Source organism: Labeo rohita, chromosome 9 (genome assembly GCF_022985175.1).
Source record: "Labeo rohita strain BAU-BD-2019 chromosome 9, IGBB_LRoh.1.0, whole genome shotgun sequence".
Taxonomy (NCBI): Eukaryota; Metazoa; Chordata; class Actinopteri; order Cypriniformes; family Cyprinidae; genus Labeo; species Labeo rohita.
The window spans coordinates 16699253-16721146 of record NC_066877.1 but is presented as its reverse complement, the minus strand read 5'-3'; the positions used below and the strand labels follow the sequence as shown (position 1 = coordinate 16721146).

The 21894-nt window shown below is 36.7% G+C and overlaps 1 long non-coding RNA gene across 1 annotated transcript in view; it reads left to right on the top strand.

The window, feature by feature from the left end:
• LOC127171127 (uncharacterized) overlaps window positions 1-21894 on the top strand; it is a 112516-nt gene that overhangs the window by 63435 nt on the left and 27187 nt on the right. The window lies entirely within an intron of this gene.

Here is a 21894-nt window from a genome sequence, read left to right as displayed (position 1 = left end):
GTTACTTTTTATCTAATGCATTACTTTTGATTTACTTTTTAAATCAGGGCTTGCTTGCGTGTTTTTAATATAAAAAGTTCTATTTTTGGCAAATGTAAAAGCCTTTTCACACCAAAAGCCTCAGGCTTTGAGAAAAGTGAATTTACGTCTGTACAGTAGACCGCAGAAGAAAAAATATCAACTCTTCAGCAATATAAAAAAAGAAAAAACAAATGTTAGATTATCTTGAGTAATTTTTGCTTATTAGTATGGTTGAATTGGATCATCGAAGGTCGGCAGCAAAGACATCTTAAAGCAGGGGTGCTCAACCCTGTTCCTGGAGATCTGCCATCCTACAAAGTTTAGCTCCAACCCTAATCAAACACACCTGAACCAAGCTAATTAACTCTTAGGTAGCACTTGATAATTACAGACAGCTGTGTTGGAGCAGGGCTGGATATAAAATCTGCAGGTAGGTAGATCTCCAGGAACAGGGTTGGGTACCCCTGTCTTAAAGGTTTGGAATGACATGAGTGAACTAACCATGTAAGCTTTTAAAGTTTATCCAAAAATGAAAATTCTGTCATTAGCAACTCACCTTCATGTTGTTCCAAAACCATAAGAACTGTGTTCATCCTCTGAACACAAATTAAGTTAAATATTTTTAATGAAAGCCTTCTGACCCTTCATAGACAGTAACGGTACTACCACTTTCAAGGACCAGAAAGTTAGTATAGTCCATGTGACATCAGTGGTTCAACCTTAATGTTAGTAAGCTCAAAGACCGTTCAAAGTCTGTGACAGTTCAAAGACTGGCATAGAAGAAAAGGAACTGTTGAACAATGCTGTTATTTGTGTTTTCTTTGCGCACAAAACGTTTTCTCGTAGCTTAAAGGGGTCATCGGATGCCCATTTTCCACAAGTTGATATGATTCTTTAGGGTCTTAATGAAAAGTCATATACTATATCAAATAATATACTTTGGTTAAAAATTCTCAGTGGTAGTGTAAAACAACACGCTTTTTACCTTGTCAAAATCAGCTCTGCAAAAATCATCTCATTCTGGTCAAGGCTGCTTTAAATGCAAATGAGCTCTGCTCGCACCGCCCCTCTCTTCTCTCTGTGGACAGACGAGCTTATTTACTTTAGCTCCATTTAGCCACGTTTAGCCGCTAAACTTGCTAACTAGCACATTATTAGGAAAGGCGATTGCAAAGATTCATAAAAAAAACATTATACTCACTTCTGCTGTAAGTGAAGCTGGATCATGAATGATTTGTGCGAACATAGACGGATATATGTAGATCGGGAGGCACATTTCCTTCACAAACAAACCTAATCTACTGCATCTTCAGCGGCTCAGATGTCAGGAGTAAATGATGACCACTATGTTCATTATTACATCCAGCAACACAACACCTGTTACGTGTCGTGCTGGACGGACGAGACGTGAAACGAGATACAATACAAGCAAACACTTTAATATAAATCTTCATAGGAATCAGGTAGGAACAGGCAGGAACACAACGGTACATCCACACACTTTGAATCAACATTAAGGACCGACAGCAAACTCAAAACACAAGCAGACTAATAAAGGGTGAGACTAATTACAAACACAGGTGTAGGGGATGACGGTAATGAGGGTTAAACCAAAACAGACAGATCGACGGGGGGAGACATTGGGAGAAACCAAAAGACATAAACAGACATAAATGTGACAACACCTCAATCGCTCAATCTGAGATATTCTTGTCTAACTTACATCCCTGCTCCAGCATCGAAACAAAGAGGGCGGACTGTGACAGCTAATCTGAGGTAAGATGCTCATGTCAATCAACATGGGAGCGGCCTTTGTCGGTGTGACGCCACACTGACAGGCATCTGAGAATGGCTCGATTTGAAAAAGGGAATATTATTTTTACAGATTAATTAAAAACCACTGCATGGATTTTTATTATTATAGGGTAGATGTGTACATACACTGCCAACACACATTAATGTAAAAGTGAACTTAGCATCCGATGACCCCTTTAAGGTTGCACCACTGATGTCACATGGACTATTTTAACAATGTCCTTACTACCTTCTGGACTTTGAATATTTCAGTTGTGTTGCTGTCTATGCAGGGTCAAAAAGCTCTTGGATTTCATCACAAATATCTTAATTTGTGTTCCGAAGATGAACGTAGGTCTTACGGGTTTGAAACGACGTGAGGGTGATTAATTAATGACAGAATATTCATTCTGGGTGAACTACTGTAACTAGGCCTTTAGATTCTTCTCAGCATCTTTAAATGTTTCTAAAACAATATGTCTAAAAAATAAGACTTCTGCATAGCAAAATAGAAGAGACAGCATCTGAATTTACATTCCAGTCACAATCTGAGAAACATTTAGCAGTTGAAGAACATTTAGAGTTGATGGAGGGCCCTTATTAAAATGCATCTAACGTTCAGCAGTTAGTTTCTCTCCAGCTAACAGTGAATATGAAGCGTTTGAGATGTATTAAGCTACATTAATAGTATAAATAATTAATTTTTTTTTATTCCATAATATTTAGATGATTCTTAAACTTACAAAGCATAAAATTGAACACAAAAGTAGATTATTACCAACAATAAATGCACTGTCTTCGTTATGTTTCACGCAAAATAATCTCTGAAACTAATTTCCTGCTGTTGTTGGCAGAACGGTCAGTAGTTTTCCTCCCTCATAATTTCATGGTTTGTAATGTGTAGAGCAGTAAACCTGCTGAGGTCCCTGAGCAATTGCTGTGAAGAGATTTTTGCCATTCAGCGGGGTAAACTTGTACAGTGTTTAATCTCTGTTCGTGCATTTTAGACATAATTGTAGCTCAGATGTTTGACTCCATGAAGAACATGTAGAAAGTGTTTAATTAGAGACACCTTTTCGAGTTAGAACCACCTCACCATGGAGTAGCTCTGAAGATTTTCCAGCAGATGTTTCCCCTGGAGAGCTTTCCTCATTGGATCAGAGCTCCAGCTGATTTATTTCTTTGCCTGGATGTCCTTCAATGCTTTTCTGTATTCTGTAATACCAAAATCAATCCTATTGCAGAAAGGCAGCACTAAATTGTGCTAAATTGTGAGGACCAACTATACAAATCCTAAATAAAGTCTTTCTCGTCCTATTACAGCTTGGAAACAGCCATGAACAACATGATATTAGGCAATCAGAGAGCAATGGGAAGTGGAATGTATCTTTGTTTATTTATATACACAAATAACATCCTGGTGTATTGCTGTTTACTTCAATTACTGTCTCATTTGAGATAACCCAGCCATGAAATTATGCCATTTGCTTTGCCATTATTTTGAATCAGTAGATAACGGTAAAGATTCAGTTCACAATCTGACTCACCTGAAAAAGTGGAAAAGGAAAGCTCTCTTCTGACCTCAGGCCTGTTTTCTTTTAGACTGTAAGTTGGCATATAAATATATTTTTTCAATTATAAATATTTTTAGATGAGGTTTTGAAATGTAGTAAGTCTTTTATAAGGTTTGATAGAGTAACCTTTCACACTGATGGGCTATTATTTTAAATGCTCAACTTAATTTTTATTTCCTCTAGATTTTGTAGAATACGAAAAGGTTATGCAATGCAACTTCACCAGGAATCGTTTTTGAAACCTATGCAGATTTCTATGAATGCACAGGAGAAAAGATTTGCCTTTTGATTACATATGCATTCAGGCGATAAGAAACGTACAGTATGTGGCTGTGAGTCAGCAAATCAGGCTCCATATTGAAGGGCTTCCTCTGGGGTCTCAGCAGGGGCTTATGGACAGGGGCCAAAGTCCAATAAAACTTTCTGAATCAAATTCTCTCCTCTTCCCCGCCTCCTACTGCAGCCCTCATATACCTTGCTGCTCTTTCTGACTCATATAAACCATTCATCTGTCAAGTTAAGCATCCGTACAGGAACGTTCCCACACACTTCTCTTATTGGTGAACGATTTTTCTGGAGAAATGCTGTTTTTGAGTGATACTACATGTAATTTTATGTAACAAGCATGTAATATTGCCTCTATATCATTATTATATTTACAGGGATCTCTGTGTACATATATAGCAGCTTGACCACTTATAAACACTGCTACAACAGTGCAATAAGTAATGGTTCAGCAGCTCACAAAACACACGGTTCAGAACATATTATGCTTTTTGAGTCATGGATCAGATAATTTTTCAGATCAGCAAGAAAAAAATATTTCAGTGTAAAATTTGCCCATTAATTACTCACCCTCCAGGTATCCTGGATGCACATGACTTTCTTCTTTCAGACAAATTCAGAGTTATATTAAAATTATCCAGGCACTTCCAAGCTTTAGAATGGCATAGATGGGTGTTTTTCTTCATCAGTCCAAAACAAGTCAATAAAGTGTATCCATCCATAATAAAAAGTGCCTCACATGGCTCCAGATGGTGACTAAACCTCCTGTAAGGCCTCCTGTAGTGAATCAATGCATTTTTGTAAGAAAAATATCAATTTTTAAAACGTAATGATCACTTTAATCTAGCTTGTGCAGACTGGACACACGAAAGCAGCTCCGAGCAGATGATATAGGACGTCTGTTTACAGGAGCAAAGGAAGCAAGGTTTCCTTACTTTAGCAAATGAAACCAGTCTCCTCTTGGTTTATATAGTTTTGTGCTAATTCGCGACCATTGTTTTGTTTTGGTGTCTCCCCTGTGTGTCCACGTCCTTCACTTCCAAATGGTTCATGTGCTACACCGCTGTCTTGCGTTATCCGCCTGGAGCTGATTTTTGTGTACGATCAGTCGGTGCAAGCAAGATTAAAGTGATTCTAATGTTTTAAATATGGATATTTTTCTTACAAAAATGCATCAGTTCGCTACAGTAGGCCTTTATTCACCCTCCGGAGCCATGTGTGGCACTTTTTATTATGGATGGATGCACTTTCTTGGACTCGTTTTGGACTGATGAAGAGAAACATCTGCCCATGCCATTCTAAAGCTTGGAAGTGTCAGGATAATTTTCAATATAACTCCGATTGGATTTGTCTGAAAGAAGTAAGTCATATACACCTTGGATGCCTGGAGGGAGAGTAAATAATGGGCTAATTTTCATTTTTGGGTGAACTGTCCCTTTAAGACCTGAGGCACGGATATAATAATACACATCCGATTTTTTTCTCAGCCATTTTTCGTAACCAACTGTGATTACAAGATTGTCGAGATGGCTGTTTTGTCATAATTTTATGTGTATGTGTCTGCAAGCAACAAGCTTGCTCAGCAGCTCGGCCTACATGGAATTTGACTTAGGATGTGGAATCCTTGGGTACGAATCCTGTGAAAAACATGACTAAAGATGAAAGAATGAAAAATGAGAAATTGAAAAACAAGCTAAAACAGTATGCTTGCGATTGCATTTTAGTGTCACCTTCGCTTTTGTTCATATTATCGTGTAGGTTTAGGTGTAGTGCACATGGTACGTTATAGCAGAGTTATAGCACCACTCAATGGATATTTCAAGTCAGATCTGCGGTGATGTGTACAAAACAATGTCACATAAAATGTACTGTATGTATGTTTATCGGTTCCAGGGGAAAAAACTAACACTATTTTAGCACCACTCAGTGGACATTTCACAATGAATATGTCACAAAATGTACATGGCGGTGCGTATTTCAAAATTTTTGAAAAGTTCCCACAGGTACGTTTTCGTCATGAGATCAGGTGGGTAAACATGTACAAATGATAAACTTTCACCTTATAATGGTTGAATTTTGCAATCTGTGAATCACATGTGTGCCAAACTGTGGGGCCTGTTTTGTACGATCCGTTCAACCCCTAGCAATAAGACAACATCCAAACCACTAACAGGTGAAGTGAATAACATTGATTGTATCTTTACAATGGCACTTGTCAAGGGGAAGGATACATAAGGCAGCAAGTGAGCAGACAGTTCTCAAAATTCATGTGTTGGAAGCAGGAAAAATGGGCAGGTGAAAAGATCTTAAGTGACTTAGACGAGGACCAACAGTGATGGCTTGACATCTTGGTTCGAGCATCTCCAAAATGGCAAATCTTGTGAAAAACGTAATGCTGGCCATGATGGAAACTCACAGTGCATTGCTGTTGGTTGCATTTCAAGCTGCATAGCTGCAGACTGGTCCAAGTGCCCATGCTGGCTCATGTCCACCACATGTGGATGTGACTTTGACACGTACCTCCAACCTCAAGAATGACCAAGTACACCTCTTCATGGCAATGCTGTTCCTTGATGGCAGTGGCCTCTTTAAGCAGGATAATGTACCCTGCCACACTGCAAAAATTGTTCAGGAATGGTTTGAGAAATATGAAAAAGAATTTGCCCAGACTCAACCCGACTGAACATCTATGGGATGAGCTAGACTAATAAATCAAGTCCATGGAGGCCCCAACTCACAACCTGCAAGACTTAAAGGATCTGCTGCTAATGTCTCAGTGCCAGACACCACAGGGTACATTCAGAGGTCTTGTGGAGTCAATGCCTGAATGCATCGGAACAGTTTTGGCAGCATGAGGGAGACCTACATGATATTAGGCAGGTGGTTTTAATGTTGTGGCTGATCATTGTATACTTTAAAATCCTTCCCCTGACTTAGTTCAGCTCTGTAATTTCTTCATTTGTGCATTTATCAGCATCTAACAGCGTAATTTTTTAAAACGATCACTGATGATTGCCTCTGTACAAAGCCTGATTGTACTTAAGGTTCCAAAAACAAGTTTAATTCGTCCCCAGTGTGATCTAAATCAGGGAGATTGATTGATTTTGATGTCGCAGGTCACAAATGGATCTAAATTGCCGTGACCAAATCGGTTACATTTTCAAAACAGCGGACAGGTCCTGACAGATTGTGGGTCGTGCCGTGGGCAGCTGCGGTGCTCCAGATGTGCTTTCTGGGATGACGGGATCAAAGTTAAACACTAGCAGATGTTTCCGCGCCCTCCTGGGCAGACACAGCAGGAGGAAGGAAAGGTTGTCCTCCTACATCCACCCATTCCAAGGGGAGCGAGAAGCACGGAACCCTGGACTGCTTTGTGGTTCTCATGTCAGCGTGCTCCCTAAACATTTAAATCACTTGCATTTTAAATTCCCTCTGAAAGCCGGAGAGATGGATGCGGAGAGGGTCGAGAGCAGGGTGAGATCTGGGTTACTGCACTGGAGAGGAGGATGAAGAATGAAAAGGAAATGAGAGGTATAAAAGCTGTGGAAAGAAAAAAAAAAGAAGAGGTTCGGGGAAGGCAGAGGTGGGCTGGAGCGAGGTAGCGAATATGGAGCGGAGAGAAAGAAAGGAAGGGAAACAGAAAGGCTTAGGTGAAGGATAGCATTTACCTTTTCTCCTGGAGAGATAATGGGCTCTCTGGGGCGCTATAAAAGTTTCATTCTGTCCCACCTCCTGGCAGCCAAGAGTAATGACAGTGGTGTTTGGGTCAACGGGGTCACGGCACTGAAAAGTTGCAGTGCTGTAACCACCAGAGAGAGAGGCTTGATGACGAATGATTTGACAATGTTTTTACAATGTCCTCACAGAGTCCAGTGTGTATAAATTCACTGACAGTATGACTTGTGTTGGTAAAATCTCCCCTGGCGTAAACCATTCACCTATAGCAGACACCACAGCCCTCAAATAACACAGCAATCAAATGAGAGAAAGAATGACTGAATGGTATGAAACCCCTTGAAATTAAGAATGATGGTGTCAGGATGTTCCTCACATCTGAGAGCTCAGCTCGTTTAAGCTGCTGTCTATTTACTGTCAGGATTTTAAAGAGAGAGACCATAAAGGGACAATTCATGCAAAAAAATGAAAATGATCCTATCCCTTACGTACACTGTAAAAAGGTATTTTTGTGAAGTTGTAAACAAAGCAGAGAGTATTAGAGTGTGTGTTACAAGATCTGTCTATCTATCTGTCTATCTATCTTGGCTACTTTTTTTAAATAACATTTAATGATTACTGTGGCTGTCAAGCTCCAAAATAATAGTTGATATGGCTTATATACCAAGCCATACAATATTATTATGTGAGGAACTGACTAAAATTTATCTGAAAGTTATTAACCATTAAAAATTATAGTAACTGTCCTCTAGTGATGTCAGATTCATTGTCTTTTCAATGAATCAGTCTGTGCAATTTACCATCTATGATTTGTTCACTCTAGTCCAAACAATTACACTGAAAAGCTGGCACAGAAGCGCTTCTGAAGTGGCATTTAGGTGTCTTCACGCAGAGTGTTTTTAAGGTTAGTACACCCAAAAATGGGTTCTATGTCAGAATGTGTCAGCAGCACCGCACACATGCTTTGTGGTACTCTCTTGAATGCATCTTGCTTTATAAAATTAAGGTTGAACCTTATATAGGATATCTCTTGGACCCGGACTATTTTATTAATCTCCTTACTACCTTTCTGGGTCTTGAAGGTGTCAGTTGTGTTGCTGTCTATGCAGGGTCAAAAAGCTCTCAGATTTCATCAGAAATATCTTAATTTGTGTTCTGAAGATGAACGAAGATCTTACTGGTTTGGAATGTCATGAGGGTGAGTAATTAATGACAGAATTTTCATTTTTGGGTGAACTATCCCTTTAATGCTGCTCAGAAGTGGTATAAATGCATTTCCACAGCAATTACAACTGTATGGTTTGATATTAGGAACTAAGGTGGGTCAGAGCTGGCTTAATTTAGTCTGGCTTTGATGCAGCATTGTGTTATTACACTGAATTTTGAGCAGGCACATAGCAGCCTTTGTTGTGGCTATGTAAAATCAGTTGGTTCAAATTTGACTGATCCAGTTAACCTCCAGAGGTTAAAAGCAAACAGTTGTAAACAGTTCTGTGAATAATTTAAGCGTACAGCTTCCCTCACACAAGTTCATTTATGACATAAAACTGTACCACTTCTAGTAAAATATTATGGTGCCTTTGCATCCTTTTTGAAGCTTTACAGCATTTGTTCTCATTCATTGTATTTACAAGTAAGTGACCAGTGACCAGTTATTCAAAATGATCTCATTATGTTTTAATTGGAAGAAAGACATATTTAGAACAACATGGGGCTGAGTAATAAACCACAATTATAACTTCTGAGTTAACTATTCATTTGCATGTTCAAAACATCAATGCCAGACCAGAATGCAAGTTGGCAAGTGAATGTTTCATGCTGAGATGTTTCAGGTAGAATATTTTCATGACTTCTTTTATGTGCTTTTGCACAGTTCTTTCTCTCTCTCTGAGGAAAAGAAACAATCTCTAGTAATATGTCCCTGGACTCGAGCTCATGCATGGCCAGCACAAAAGCACCTGTGATAATTCTCACACATTATCAGAACATCTGGTGAAGTTGAGTAGCTATTGATTTCTGAGGGGGAAAAAAACCTACAGAGTCACAATCAGAGCTCTCAAAGCTCATGACTCTGACAAGAACTAAAATAGAGACACACAATAGCTGCTGTCTGAGGGGAGCTGGCTTCCAATGAGGCAGATACAGTGTGTGTCTCAAAGATCATCTATGAACACATTTGTAGTTCAGTTCTGTTTGGAGTGGCCCGCTGAGGGCTTCTCTACTTGATTGTCAGTGCATGTGCTGTATGTTCAATGAAGCAGCGAGTGCTGTGGAACTTTTTGTGGATGGAGAGGAAGAATGAGGCCATTTGGAAAACACATTAAATAAACTCATATTGTGATAGAACAACAATAAAAGAGGAAAAAAGTTCAAATCTAATAGACAAGTTTTTTAAAAGAATCATCAACAATAACAACAGCAGCAATAATAATAATAATAATAAAATACAAAGTTGTTATTATTATTATTATTATTATTACTATTATTTTACCTAATCATATGTTGGAACATGATACTGTAATAATTAATAATAATAATAATAACTACAACAACAACAACAATAAAAGGGGAAAAATGAAAATCCAATAGACATGTTTTATGTTTTTTTTTTTTTTTTTTTTATTATTGTTAAGATTCATCAACAACGACAGCAATAATGATAATTAATGACAAAAGTATTATTATTATTATTATTACTATTATTATTATTATTATTTTACCTAATCATACATAGGAACATGCCACTGTAGTAGTAGTAATAATAATAATAATGCTTTTGTTTTATTATCATTATTGCTGTCGTTGTTGATGATTCTTAACAATAAAAAAAACATGTCTATTGGATTTTCGTTTTCCCCCCTTTTATTGTTGTTGTTGTTGTAGTTAATATTATTATTATTATTAATAATAATTATTACAGTATCATGTTCCTACATATGATTAGGTAAAATAATAGTAATAATAATAATAACTTTGTATTATTATTATTGCTGATGTTGTTATTGTTGATGATTTAAAAAAAAAAAAAAAAAAAAAAAAAACCTTGTCTATTGGATTTACATTTTTTCCTCTTTGATTGTTGTTCTTATTCTTCTTATTATTATTATTGATTATCTACTGTTCACAAATTAGGAACATAAAAAATCCAGGTCAGTACAGCTTTCTATCTAATTGAAATAATAATAGTAATAATAATAATAATAATAATAATAATAATAACAACAACAACAACAACAACAACAACAACAGCAGCAGCAGTTTTTTAACAACTTTCATGTATTCATGAGTAGGAACACACATAATTTAGTAGATGTAGTAGAATTAGTTATATTTTTATTTTATTTATTTATTTATGTTTGTTATTGTTGTTGTTGTTGTTGTTTCACCTATTCATATGTAGGAAATAGACTGTAATAATAATGATAGTAATCATAATAACTTTTACCTATTCATAAGCTGGAACACAAGTAGAAGTAGTAATATTTTCCATTATTTATTTATTTATAATATTTCACCTATTATTTGTAGGATATATACTATAATAGTAACAACAACAACAATTATTTAACAGCTTTGACCTGTTCATAAGTAGGAACACATTTAGTACATGTAGTAGAAGTAGTAATATTTTTATTCTATTTATTTATTTATTTATGTTTGTTTGTTGTTGTTGTTTTGCCTATTCATATATAGGAAATATACTGCAATAATAATAACAATAATAATAGTAATAATAATAATTATTATTATTATTATTATTATTATTATTATTATTATTATTATTATTATAACAATAACTTTTACCTATTTATAAGCTGGAACACAAGTAATTTAGTAGATGTAGTAGAAGTAGTAATATTTTCCTTGTTAATTTATTATTATTATTGTTATTATTATTATTATTATTATTATTATTATTATTATTATTACTTTTTTTTTTTCATTTGTAGGAAGACCTTATCATACAATTTTATCAAAAGTTATGTCAAGCACATTTGGTTATGGGCACCGAGGTTGCTTAGTCAGAGTGTGCCTGCTAAGAAAAAAATGCATATGTTGCATATGAATAGTGCAAAAGAGCTAAAATGTGTTTTTTTTTTTTTTTCCATATTTAATAACATTGTTTAACTGGTAAGAGTGGACAAACAGATGTTTTTTTAGAAATTAGGTTTTATTCTGAGCTTCTCTCCAGCACAAGTTGGTGGTCTTACTGGGGGGAAAAAAAAGTACTAGATCATTTGATCTGCGCTTTAGGCCACAACTAAGATAAAGGATGCCGTCTTTATGGGGTTCACAATTTGTGTGCCGCTAGCAGTGTAATTAGGATGATAACTGCTTTTGTGGGATCATCTGTTGCCGTGATACAGTCTAATTAACCTATTTCTAGCTGGCCCGGTGCATTTATGGCCCTAATGAGCACTTCCAACGACAACAGAGGAAAAATCATTGACAAAGCCCAATCCCCAGTGGCCTGATTTAACAGATATAGTGGGGTGATGTTTCATGCTCACCATCCACTATAAGAGAGAGAAGACGGCTAATGAGGAAATTTGGTCATTTCAGTACCACCTTCATCTCGTTATATGGTCCCAAATGCACACGGTTATTGTAACCTGCGATGTGTCCCAGAGCCAGTGCAGATTGAAAAAAAAAATGGATGTGTGACAGAAGCAACAGAGAAAAGAGCAACACACAGCAAATACACCGCTAATGAGACCATGAAGGCACCAGATAGAGCATGTGGTATTTATAAATGTTTTTATCACTCTTACAGCATGTCAGTGTGTGAACACAAATATAGATTCGAGATTCAGAAGATTCAGTGTGTTATTATGTGATGAATTTACCCTACTACTTTTTTTTTTTCTCTATTTTGCCTGGACGGATAAGCAAATTACTTAGAGTTTTCCACTTTTAATGTTGTATTGATGTTTCTCTAATTGGCACTTTTAATGAGAAGAGATATGGAAGTGAGGTATTTTAAAGCAAAGCTCATTTGCTCAGCCACTGAGTCATTTCAGTGACTGGAGATGTGATCATCTATTTACATTCTGCTACTTTTTTTTTTTTTTTTTTTTTAATTATATATGAATCCATCGCTATAGGTTTATTCAAACATTTGGAATAGTGACAGTGTGGTTAATTCGGTCTCAGTTTAGCCATTTTGTGACACTGAATGCTGTCTTTGGTTCTGTAAACTAAATACTAAATAAATAGTTCTGTCATTAAACTCTAGATGGTTAAAGGATAAGTTTGCTTCCAGAACAAAAATTTACAGATAATTTACTCACCCCCATGTCATCCAAGATGTTAATGTCTTTCTTTCTTCAGTCGTAAAGAAATTGTTTTTTTTTTGAGGAAAACATTTCAGGATTTTTCTCCATATAGTGAATTTGAACTTCCAAAATGTAGTTTAAATGCAGCTTCAAAGGGCTCTAAATGATCTGAGCCGAGGAATAAGGGTCTTATCTAGCAAAACGATTGATTGTTTTATTTTTTTTATTTATTTTTTTTTACAATTTGTATACTTTTTAACCTCAAACGCTTGTCTCATCTAGCTTTGTGTGAAGCTCTGTTTTTTTTTTCCGTTCATGACAGTTAGGGTACGTCTAAAAACTCCCGTCTCATTTTCTCTTCCAACTTCCAAAATCATCCCACATCGCTGCAGAAGAACCAGCCCAGAGTTTACAAAGTGAACATGGAAATAAGATCAAACACCCTTTACAGCAATGTAGGATGATTGTGAAGTTGGAGGAGAAAAGAGACGGGAGTTTTTAGACGTATCCTAACTGTCATGACTGGAAATAAACAGCTCAATCAGATCTAGACATGATAAGCATTTGAGGTTAAAAAGTATATAAATTGTATTTTTTTTTTACAAAATAGCCATTCGTTTCACTAGATAAGACCTTTCTTCCTCGGCTGGGATTGTTTAGAGCCTTTTGAAGCTGCTTTTAAACTGCATTTTGGAAGTTCAAATTTGGGGGCACCATAGAAGTCCATTACATGGAGAGAAATCCTGAAATGTTTTCCTCAAGAAACATAATTTCTTTATGACTAAAGAAAGAAAGACATGATCATCTTGGATGACCAGGTGGTTGAGTACATTATCTGTAAATTTTTGTTCAGGAAGTGAACTAATCTTTTAAGGCAAACTGATGCTATTTACAGCGTTAAAGTTCTTGGCACAAGCTGATTGGTTCATGTTGCATACATAGCCAATGAGCTTACTGCTTTACATTTTAAATGGCTGGTTAGCATTCACCAGAGCAATTCACAGTGCCCTTTCCGAGTGAAACACTCCACCCTCCCCAGCTCCACCTGTACGGGTTATTATAAATGCTACATGTGCAGCATGAGTATGTCTTAAATACTCACAGTAGTGTATTGGCGTATGTATTGGCGGTAGCAAGTTCCTGCTTTGCACAGCAATAATCTACAACAACAGCACTAACCAGCAGCAGCAACATTTCAGCAGCATAGCAGATCTAATCCACAAAGACCAAATACATTAAGATTGTCATATCCATTACCATGCTAAAATCTTCTGATATTTGTCATAGAAATTAATTATTTTTAACTCATGGTTGTGAGCTAAAATATAAAACCATATCTGTTGTTTGACCTTCACTTAAATTATTACATTTTTGTCAACTGACAGCTATTAGGCTGATTTGTGACATTAATATATGTATGTATATCTGTCTGTCTGTAGACTGAAACGTTTAGTTGCCATTAAATTGTAAGTTATTTATCTAAATAAAAAATAAAAAATAAAGTGACACTGTAATTCTATAACTCTAAACTCTATCTGACCTATATTCCAGCTGTTCATTGTGCACTGACACATAGGTTTATGCTATAAGTATAAAGCTATTTAGCTCAACAGTAATGTTCTTATATTGAAAAATAACCTAATTGTAACGTGAGTAGAGCCTTCGGTGGCTTGTTAGGAGGCTGCCTCATTTAGAGACTATATTGTGAGCTTAGTGATGAAGCAGCTATTAGAGACATTGACCAACAACAAGAACAAAATAAACAGCGTACAAAAGATTATACGAAGCACAGATTTGTATGAGCCGTTGTCGGGAAAGTAAAGCACAAATGTTTTCTTTCATCTGTTCAGTCTGTCAGTTGCATTATTAAGGGACTGAAGCACTGCATTGTGTCTCTCCTGATTGTCCAGTCAGGGTTGTCATTTAGGTCAAATGGCTCTTTTGTCCAGCTCCCTTAGACTGCTTTATACTTTTGTCCATTGCTGAAGTAAATAAATAGTGGTGGTAATAAGAGGCCAAGCTCTCTGTTACAGAATTGCATGAGTGAAGAAATTGATGAGCTAATCTCTTGTTCTGTCAAACCTATCAACAACTAAAGCGAGCGTGAGCAAAGGTGAGAGATTTAAGGCAATCTTTTTTCTCCTTTCCTCTGTCAGATCATATTTACATTGACAGCCTGAAATAACACTGTCAACAAGACCTACAATACGAAGTATTGCATTGAGATTATTTATTTTTCCTATTCCTGTTATATATTAAAGAATTAATTCACTTTCAGAATACAAATGTACTGATAATTTACTCAATTTTACATCATTCAAGAGGTTCATGTCTTTCTTTCTTCATTTGCAAAGGAAATAAAGGTTTTTGAGGAAAACTTTGCAGGATTTTTCTCCAGTCTTCAATCTGAGCCAATGGGTTGAAGGTCCAAACTGCAGTTTCAATGCAGCTTCAAAGGGCTCTACATGATCCCAGCTGAGAAATAAGGGTCTTATCAGCCATTTTTTAAAAAGAAAATAAAAATTGATATACTTTTTAACCACAAATGCTTGTCTTGCACTAGCTCGACTTCACATATTATGTTGTCACATTGAAAAGGTCACGTGTGACATCACACACCCTTTACAAAAAAGGTAAAACAATGATGTCGGATGATTTTGAAGTTGGAGAAGAAAATGAGATGGAATTTTTCACCCTAGCCTGCCGTAATGCATGAAGTCATGGATGCACATCGCAGAACTTGTGCAAGACAAGCATTTGTGGATAAAAGGCATATAAACTTTTATGTACTTATTTATTTTAGAAAATAACCAATCGTTTCACTAGATTTTACCCTTATTTGTTGGCTGAGATTGTGTAGAGCCCTTTGACGCTGCATTGAAACCGCAATTTGGACCTTCGGCCCGCTGGCTCCCATTGACGTCCACTACATGGAGAAAAATCATGGAATGTTTTTTTTTTTTCAGAAACCTTTTTGACTGAAGAAAGAAAGACAGGAACTTCTTGGATGACATGGGGTTGAGTAAATTATCAGGAAATTTCTATTCTGGAAGTGAACTTATCCTTTTAGAAAGTTAAAAAGTGATTTAAAGCCTTAAAAAAATCTGAAATCATAAATGTAGGCAATAGAAGTTGATGTCTCATATTTAACACCTACAGTATCACACAAAAGTACACCCCTCACATTTCAGCAATCATTTTAGTATATCTTCTCAAGGGACAATACTATAGAAATTTAATTTATATATGAAGATTTCAGATGCAAAAGCCTCTAAATCCATCTGACGTATTTCTTTAAAATTTGCATTTCTTTGTGTAGGTTTCTATGTAAGTACTGGTACTTCTTATTGGGCTGAGGCTGGAATTTAGCGAGTTTGAAGTAAAAGTATTTGATGGACGTACTATGTGTCAGGAACATTCACTCTTAGCTGGTTTTGCTTCTGAACTCTTCATATATATATATATATATTAGATATATTTTAGAGTTGTCAATGTGCAGCTTGTATAGCAGTGTATATTTACTGTCCCCTGAAAATAACTCAACATACAGCCATTATTGTCAAAATAGCTGGCAACAATTGATAACAGCACTATGTCATATAACCATGCAAAGCCACATGTCCTATTCGTCATGTTCATGTTTTTGTCTGCTTGACAGGACCATACAAAGTTGTGTATCTTATATTAGCGCAGTTAAAATTTGGTGCTTTGAGTACAATTCTCTCATACTGACCACTGGATGTTCAACAAGGCACCTCATGGCAAAGAACTCTCTGAAGATTTGAGAATTAGAATTTTTGCTGTCCACAAAGATGGCCTTGGCTATAAGAGTTTCAGTAACAACCTGAAACTGAGTTACAGTATTGTGGCCAGGGTCATACAGAGGTTTTCCAAGATGGGTTTCATTCGGAATAGGCCTCGCAAGGGTCGATCAACGAAGTTGAGTGCTTGTTCTGTGTGTCAGGTGCAGAACCTGGCTTCAAAAAACAGATGCATGAGTGCTGCCAGCATTGCTTTAGAGGTTGCAGAAGTAGAAGGTCCGCTTGTCAGTGCTCAGACCATACGCTGCACACCGCAACAAGTCAGTTTGCATTGGCGTCATCCGAGAAGGAAGCCTCTTCTGAAGCTGGCTTACAAGAAAGCCTGCAAACAGTTTGCTGAAGACAACCTGTCCAAGAGCATGAATTACTGGAACCACGTCCTATGGTCTGATGAAACTAAGATAAACTTGTTTGGCTCAGATGGTGTCCAGCATGTGGGGTGATGTCCTGGTGAGGAGTACCAAGAAAATTGTGTTTCTCCTACAGTCAAGCATGGTGGTGGTAGCATCATGGTCTGGGGTTGCATGAGTGCTGCTGGTACTGGGGAGCTGCGGTTCATTAAGGGAAACATGGGTTCCATTATGCACTGTACATTTCTGAAGCAGAACACGATGCCCTTTCAGAAACTGGACTGAACAGCAGTTTTCCAACAAGATAATGACCCCAAACATACCACCAAGATGACAACTGCCTTGCTGAGGAAGGTGCAGGTGAAGGTGATCTGACCTGAACCCTACTGAGCACCTATGGGGCATCCTCAAGTGGAAGGTGGAGAAGCACCATGTGTCTAACATCCAGCAGCTCCATGATGTCATTATAGACAACAACCTGTGCAGCTCTGGTGAATTCCATGCGCAGAATGATTAAGACAATGCTAGACACAAAATATTGACACTTTAAACACAGCTTTGACAAGTTCACTTAGGTTATACTCACTTTTGTTGCCAGCTGTTTTGACACTAATGGCTGTATGTTGAGTTATTTTTAGGGTACAGTAAATATACACTGCTATACAAGCTGCACATTGACTACTCTAAAATATATCCAAGTTTCATTTCTATAGTATTGTCCCTTGAGAAGATATACTAAAATGATTGCTGAAATGTGAGGGGTGTACTCACTTTTGTGAGATACTGTGTAGTTTCATTTAAATTACTAGTAAACTTTGCTCCAGAACTCAGCTAAAGTCTCCCTTCTGCAGGCACTTCCAGCAGAAAATAGTTGGTTGTTGTTTTCCTCTATATGATAAACAGGCCCCGAAAGCTTTCAGGCAGCATCATTAACAATGTACGACGATGCTCATGCCCCTCAAACTGCACAAATTAATCATTTTAATCTAATCCTATCGTCCTAATCAAAGGCCCCGGCTTCTGTTTTATTTATTGCGCCCTTAACCTTAGTAATTAACTTATGCATGAATTTATTATTCAAGATTCTCCCTGAATGGGCCTATTTAACCAGATGCAAATAATCATTTGGGTGTCAGATTTTGTGTTCGTTCAGTCTTGGGAGGGAGAGACTCCTTCTAGTGACACTTGAGGGTGACACTTCTAGCTGTACTGTCTGAATTCATTCCCTTACATTTAAAAATCGTAGCCAGAGGCATCTGTGTTTGTCTACATTATGCAGATAGTATTCTCCAGGATTTTTAAAATGTTTCTTTATTTCTTATTACAGGCATGTTTACATAGCTTTAAAGTAATAGTGAAATACAGAATGGTTTATAAGCACTGGAAATGAATCAGGTTCATTTTTAATCAACTAGGTTAGTAAAAACCAGTCTTTTGTACAAAAAATATTGGCCCAGTTTATACATTATACATTTTCAGTTATTATCTGATTTGTAACTACATTCATCTGCTTTTGTTTTTAAATTTACATATATGCATGTAGTTTATTTAAAGGATAGTTCACCCAAAAATGAAAATTCTGTCATTAATTACTCTCCCACGTCGTTCCAAACCTGTAAGACCTGGTTCATCTTCAGAACACAAAAAGAGAAGAAATTGCTAAATTAAGTCATTATTTTTATTTTCTTTGCACACAAAAGTGTTCTCGTAGCTTCATAACATTACATTTGAACCACTGATGTCACATGGACTATTTTAACAATCTCTTTACTACCTATTTGGGCCTTGAACGTGTCAGTGCTATTGCTGTCTATGCAGGGTCAGAAAGCTCTCAGATTTCATCAAAAATTTGTGTTCTGAAGATGAACGAAGGTCTTACGGATTTGGAACAACATGAGGAAGAGTAATTAAAGACAGAATTTTCATTTTTGGGTGAACTATCCCTTTAATGTTTCATTTTCAAGGTTTTTAGTTTACCTTTCACTTTCTCCACCTTTCATATTTATGGCTTCAGTGTAAAGGGAAAAAGGCATTATGTTATGTAATTTTAGGCGTACTACAGTATCCTGCTGTGAAACCTTTATGTTGCTGTTTTGATAATTATATTTAATTTTCAGCTACGCCATGATCAAACATTAGTGTCTTATATATATACAAAAAACAAACACATTGGGAAAAAAAACATTACATCTAAAAGGTTTGTTAATTACAGACTGCAGCAATATATCCTGTTTACTCTCATATCCAGCTGTATTTTACACTACAGAACTACACATTCTCCATAATAATATAGTAGAATTACATTGGGCACTGTTGACATGCAAGCAAAACATGCTGGAATTTGCTGTCACCATTCTGTTTCATATATACCTATGTTTTTTTGAAGATTTCATTATTATACAACTTTTTTCTGTCATTAATTTTTTTTTTTTTTTTTGACCACTACCGCTATCCGCATCTTAATTGCCTGAGAAAATGTCATCAGCAGTCAGCAGGGCTGAGCACTGTCAGTCTGACGGGACAGTGTCACCCCGGGGCAGAATATGTCCTCTCTTCTGATAATAGAGGGGACTCTGGAATGTGAGATGGCACTCAAGGGAAGAACTGCAGAGGGTCACTTAGAAATGACTTCTGCCATTTCCTTATGTCCGTGCTGTCTCTAGGAACTTTTATTGACAGCTCTCTATTCTATCTAGCATTAAAGATAATGATTTTGTGAAACAATCTAAGGAAGGACTTTTATGATGAGATGTGGTGCAAAGATGGTTCAAGTGCCTTACAGTAAGTGATGTTTGAAATGGAAGGGATAGATATATGAAGTATAAACAGATTCTCACTTGTTTCTATGAAGTTATTACAGCTGACTTTATTGACTTTATCAAGGTTGTTGAGCCGTCCTTTAATTTGTATTGTGCTGCTGTGCTGTGCTGTGGGTATCTGTGCCTGAACTAATAATTTTGTTGCTGCTCTTAGCATGAATAGTCCTATTTTGTCTTTTATGTTTAGTTTATTTACACATCTTGAGACTTACACAGCACTCTGAGATGCATGTTTTTGATGCTACCTGATCTCATGACGAAAACATACCTGTGGGAACTTTTTCACATGACGCGAAATACGTACCAATAAGTACATATCACTACAGTTTCCAACAGAAGTTAATAATGGAAGCAGTTAAACATGTAACAAGCTTGCTTGGTAGCTCAGCTGGCACAGAATTGGACTTAGGATGTGGAATCCTTGGGTATGATTCCCATTAAAAACATGACTCACAATGAAAGGGCTGAAAGATGAGAGATTGAAAAACAAGCTAAAACCACATGCTTGCGATTGTGTGTGTGTTTTTTAAAGAAGAAGTCCACTTCCAAAACATCAATTTACAAATAATTTACTCACCCCCTTGTCATCCAAGATGTTCATGTCTTTCTGTCTTCAGTTGTAAAGAAATTATGGTTTTTGAGGAAAGCATTTCAGGATTTTTCTTCATATAAATGGACTTAAATTGTGCCCCCGATTTTGAACTTCCGAAATGTAGATTAAATGCAGCTTCAAAGGGCTCTAAATGATCCCAGCCGAGGAAGAAGGGTCTTATCTAGTGAAATGATTGGTAATTTTTTCGAAAAATAAAAAATTGTGCACTTTTTAAGCACAAAAGCTCGTGCAGCACAGGTTCTGGCATGCACGTTCACAACGTACTATTGAATCATGTTGAAAGGTCATGCAGAACATAGGCGGAACTACAAAGCGAATGCGCAAAGTCTAAGAAAGTGCAAGTAAGTCAAACGCTGTTTTTCGCCATTTTCACTTAGACATGATCCGTAGTAGTGATGGGAAGTTCGGATCATTTTACCGACTCGGACCTTTGAGTCTCGTTCAGCAAAATGAACAAATCTTTTTCCGAGTCATTTCGTTAATTTTAACAAAATCAGCGTCATGTGACAGCCCCATAAGATGAACGAATGACTCGAAAAACCCGAAGACTCGAAACAGGTGAACTAATTCCAGTACAGAACCTAATAGGATGTTGCGCATGCGAGACTGAATGAATCACTCCCCGAGATGACTCGTCCTTCACGAGTCACATTAAAGATTCGTTCAAAATTAACGACCTGTTGACGCACATCCGAGCGCCTGTGCTACGCGAGCTTTTGTGCTTAAAAAGTATATAATTTTTTATTTTTGAAAAAAATTACAGTTCGTTTCGCTAGATAAGACCCTTCTTCCTCGGCTGGGATCATTTAGAGTCCTTTGAAGCTGCATTTAAACTACATTTTGGAAGTTCAAAATTAAAAAAACGTCCATTATATGAAGAAAAATCCTTAAATGTTTTCCTCAAAAAACATAATTTCTTTATGACTGAAGACAGAAAGACATGAACATCTTGGATGACAAGGAGGTGAGTAAATTATTTGTAAATTGTTGTTTTGGAAGTGAACTTCCACTCTTTTAGTGCCAATGAATGATCTGAAGACTGGAGTAATGGCTGCCCAAAATTCAGCTTTGCATCACAGGAATAAATTAGATTTTAACCTATATTAAATTGAAAAAAGTTATTTTAAATTGTAATAATATTTCACAATATTAGTGTTTGATTGCATTTTTGATCAAATAACTGCAGCCCTGGATGAGCACAAGAAAACTCTTTCAAAACTATGAACAAATCTAACTAACCTCAAACTTTGAACAGTGTATTTTCTTGAAAACAAAAACGGTGTGAAATTGAGTTTATTTTGTAATAATAACTTCTATAGCTCTAATGTACCAAATCATTCTATTTCTTTTAAACATTGTCAACAGGTTTCTGTAGTTCACTTATGTGAACAATTTACTTGCTGATTTGATCCAAATGTTTGTGTCTTCTCACTCAAGAGCTCTTGATCTTTGACTTTCCCTTTCCTTCAGTGCACAAGCTCTTTCGTCGTTAAGCATTCAGGTGAGGTTTTCTCTCCTCGGTGCAGCTTTGCGGCAAGAGGCTCTCACATTTAAAAAGCTTTTTGAAGTTGTTGGGAACTGCCGGCACTTCCTTTTAGAGTCGCTTTCCCAGAACAGCGCACCTTGCTTTCCATCTAATAATAAGGCAATGCATTTGCTCTAAACA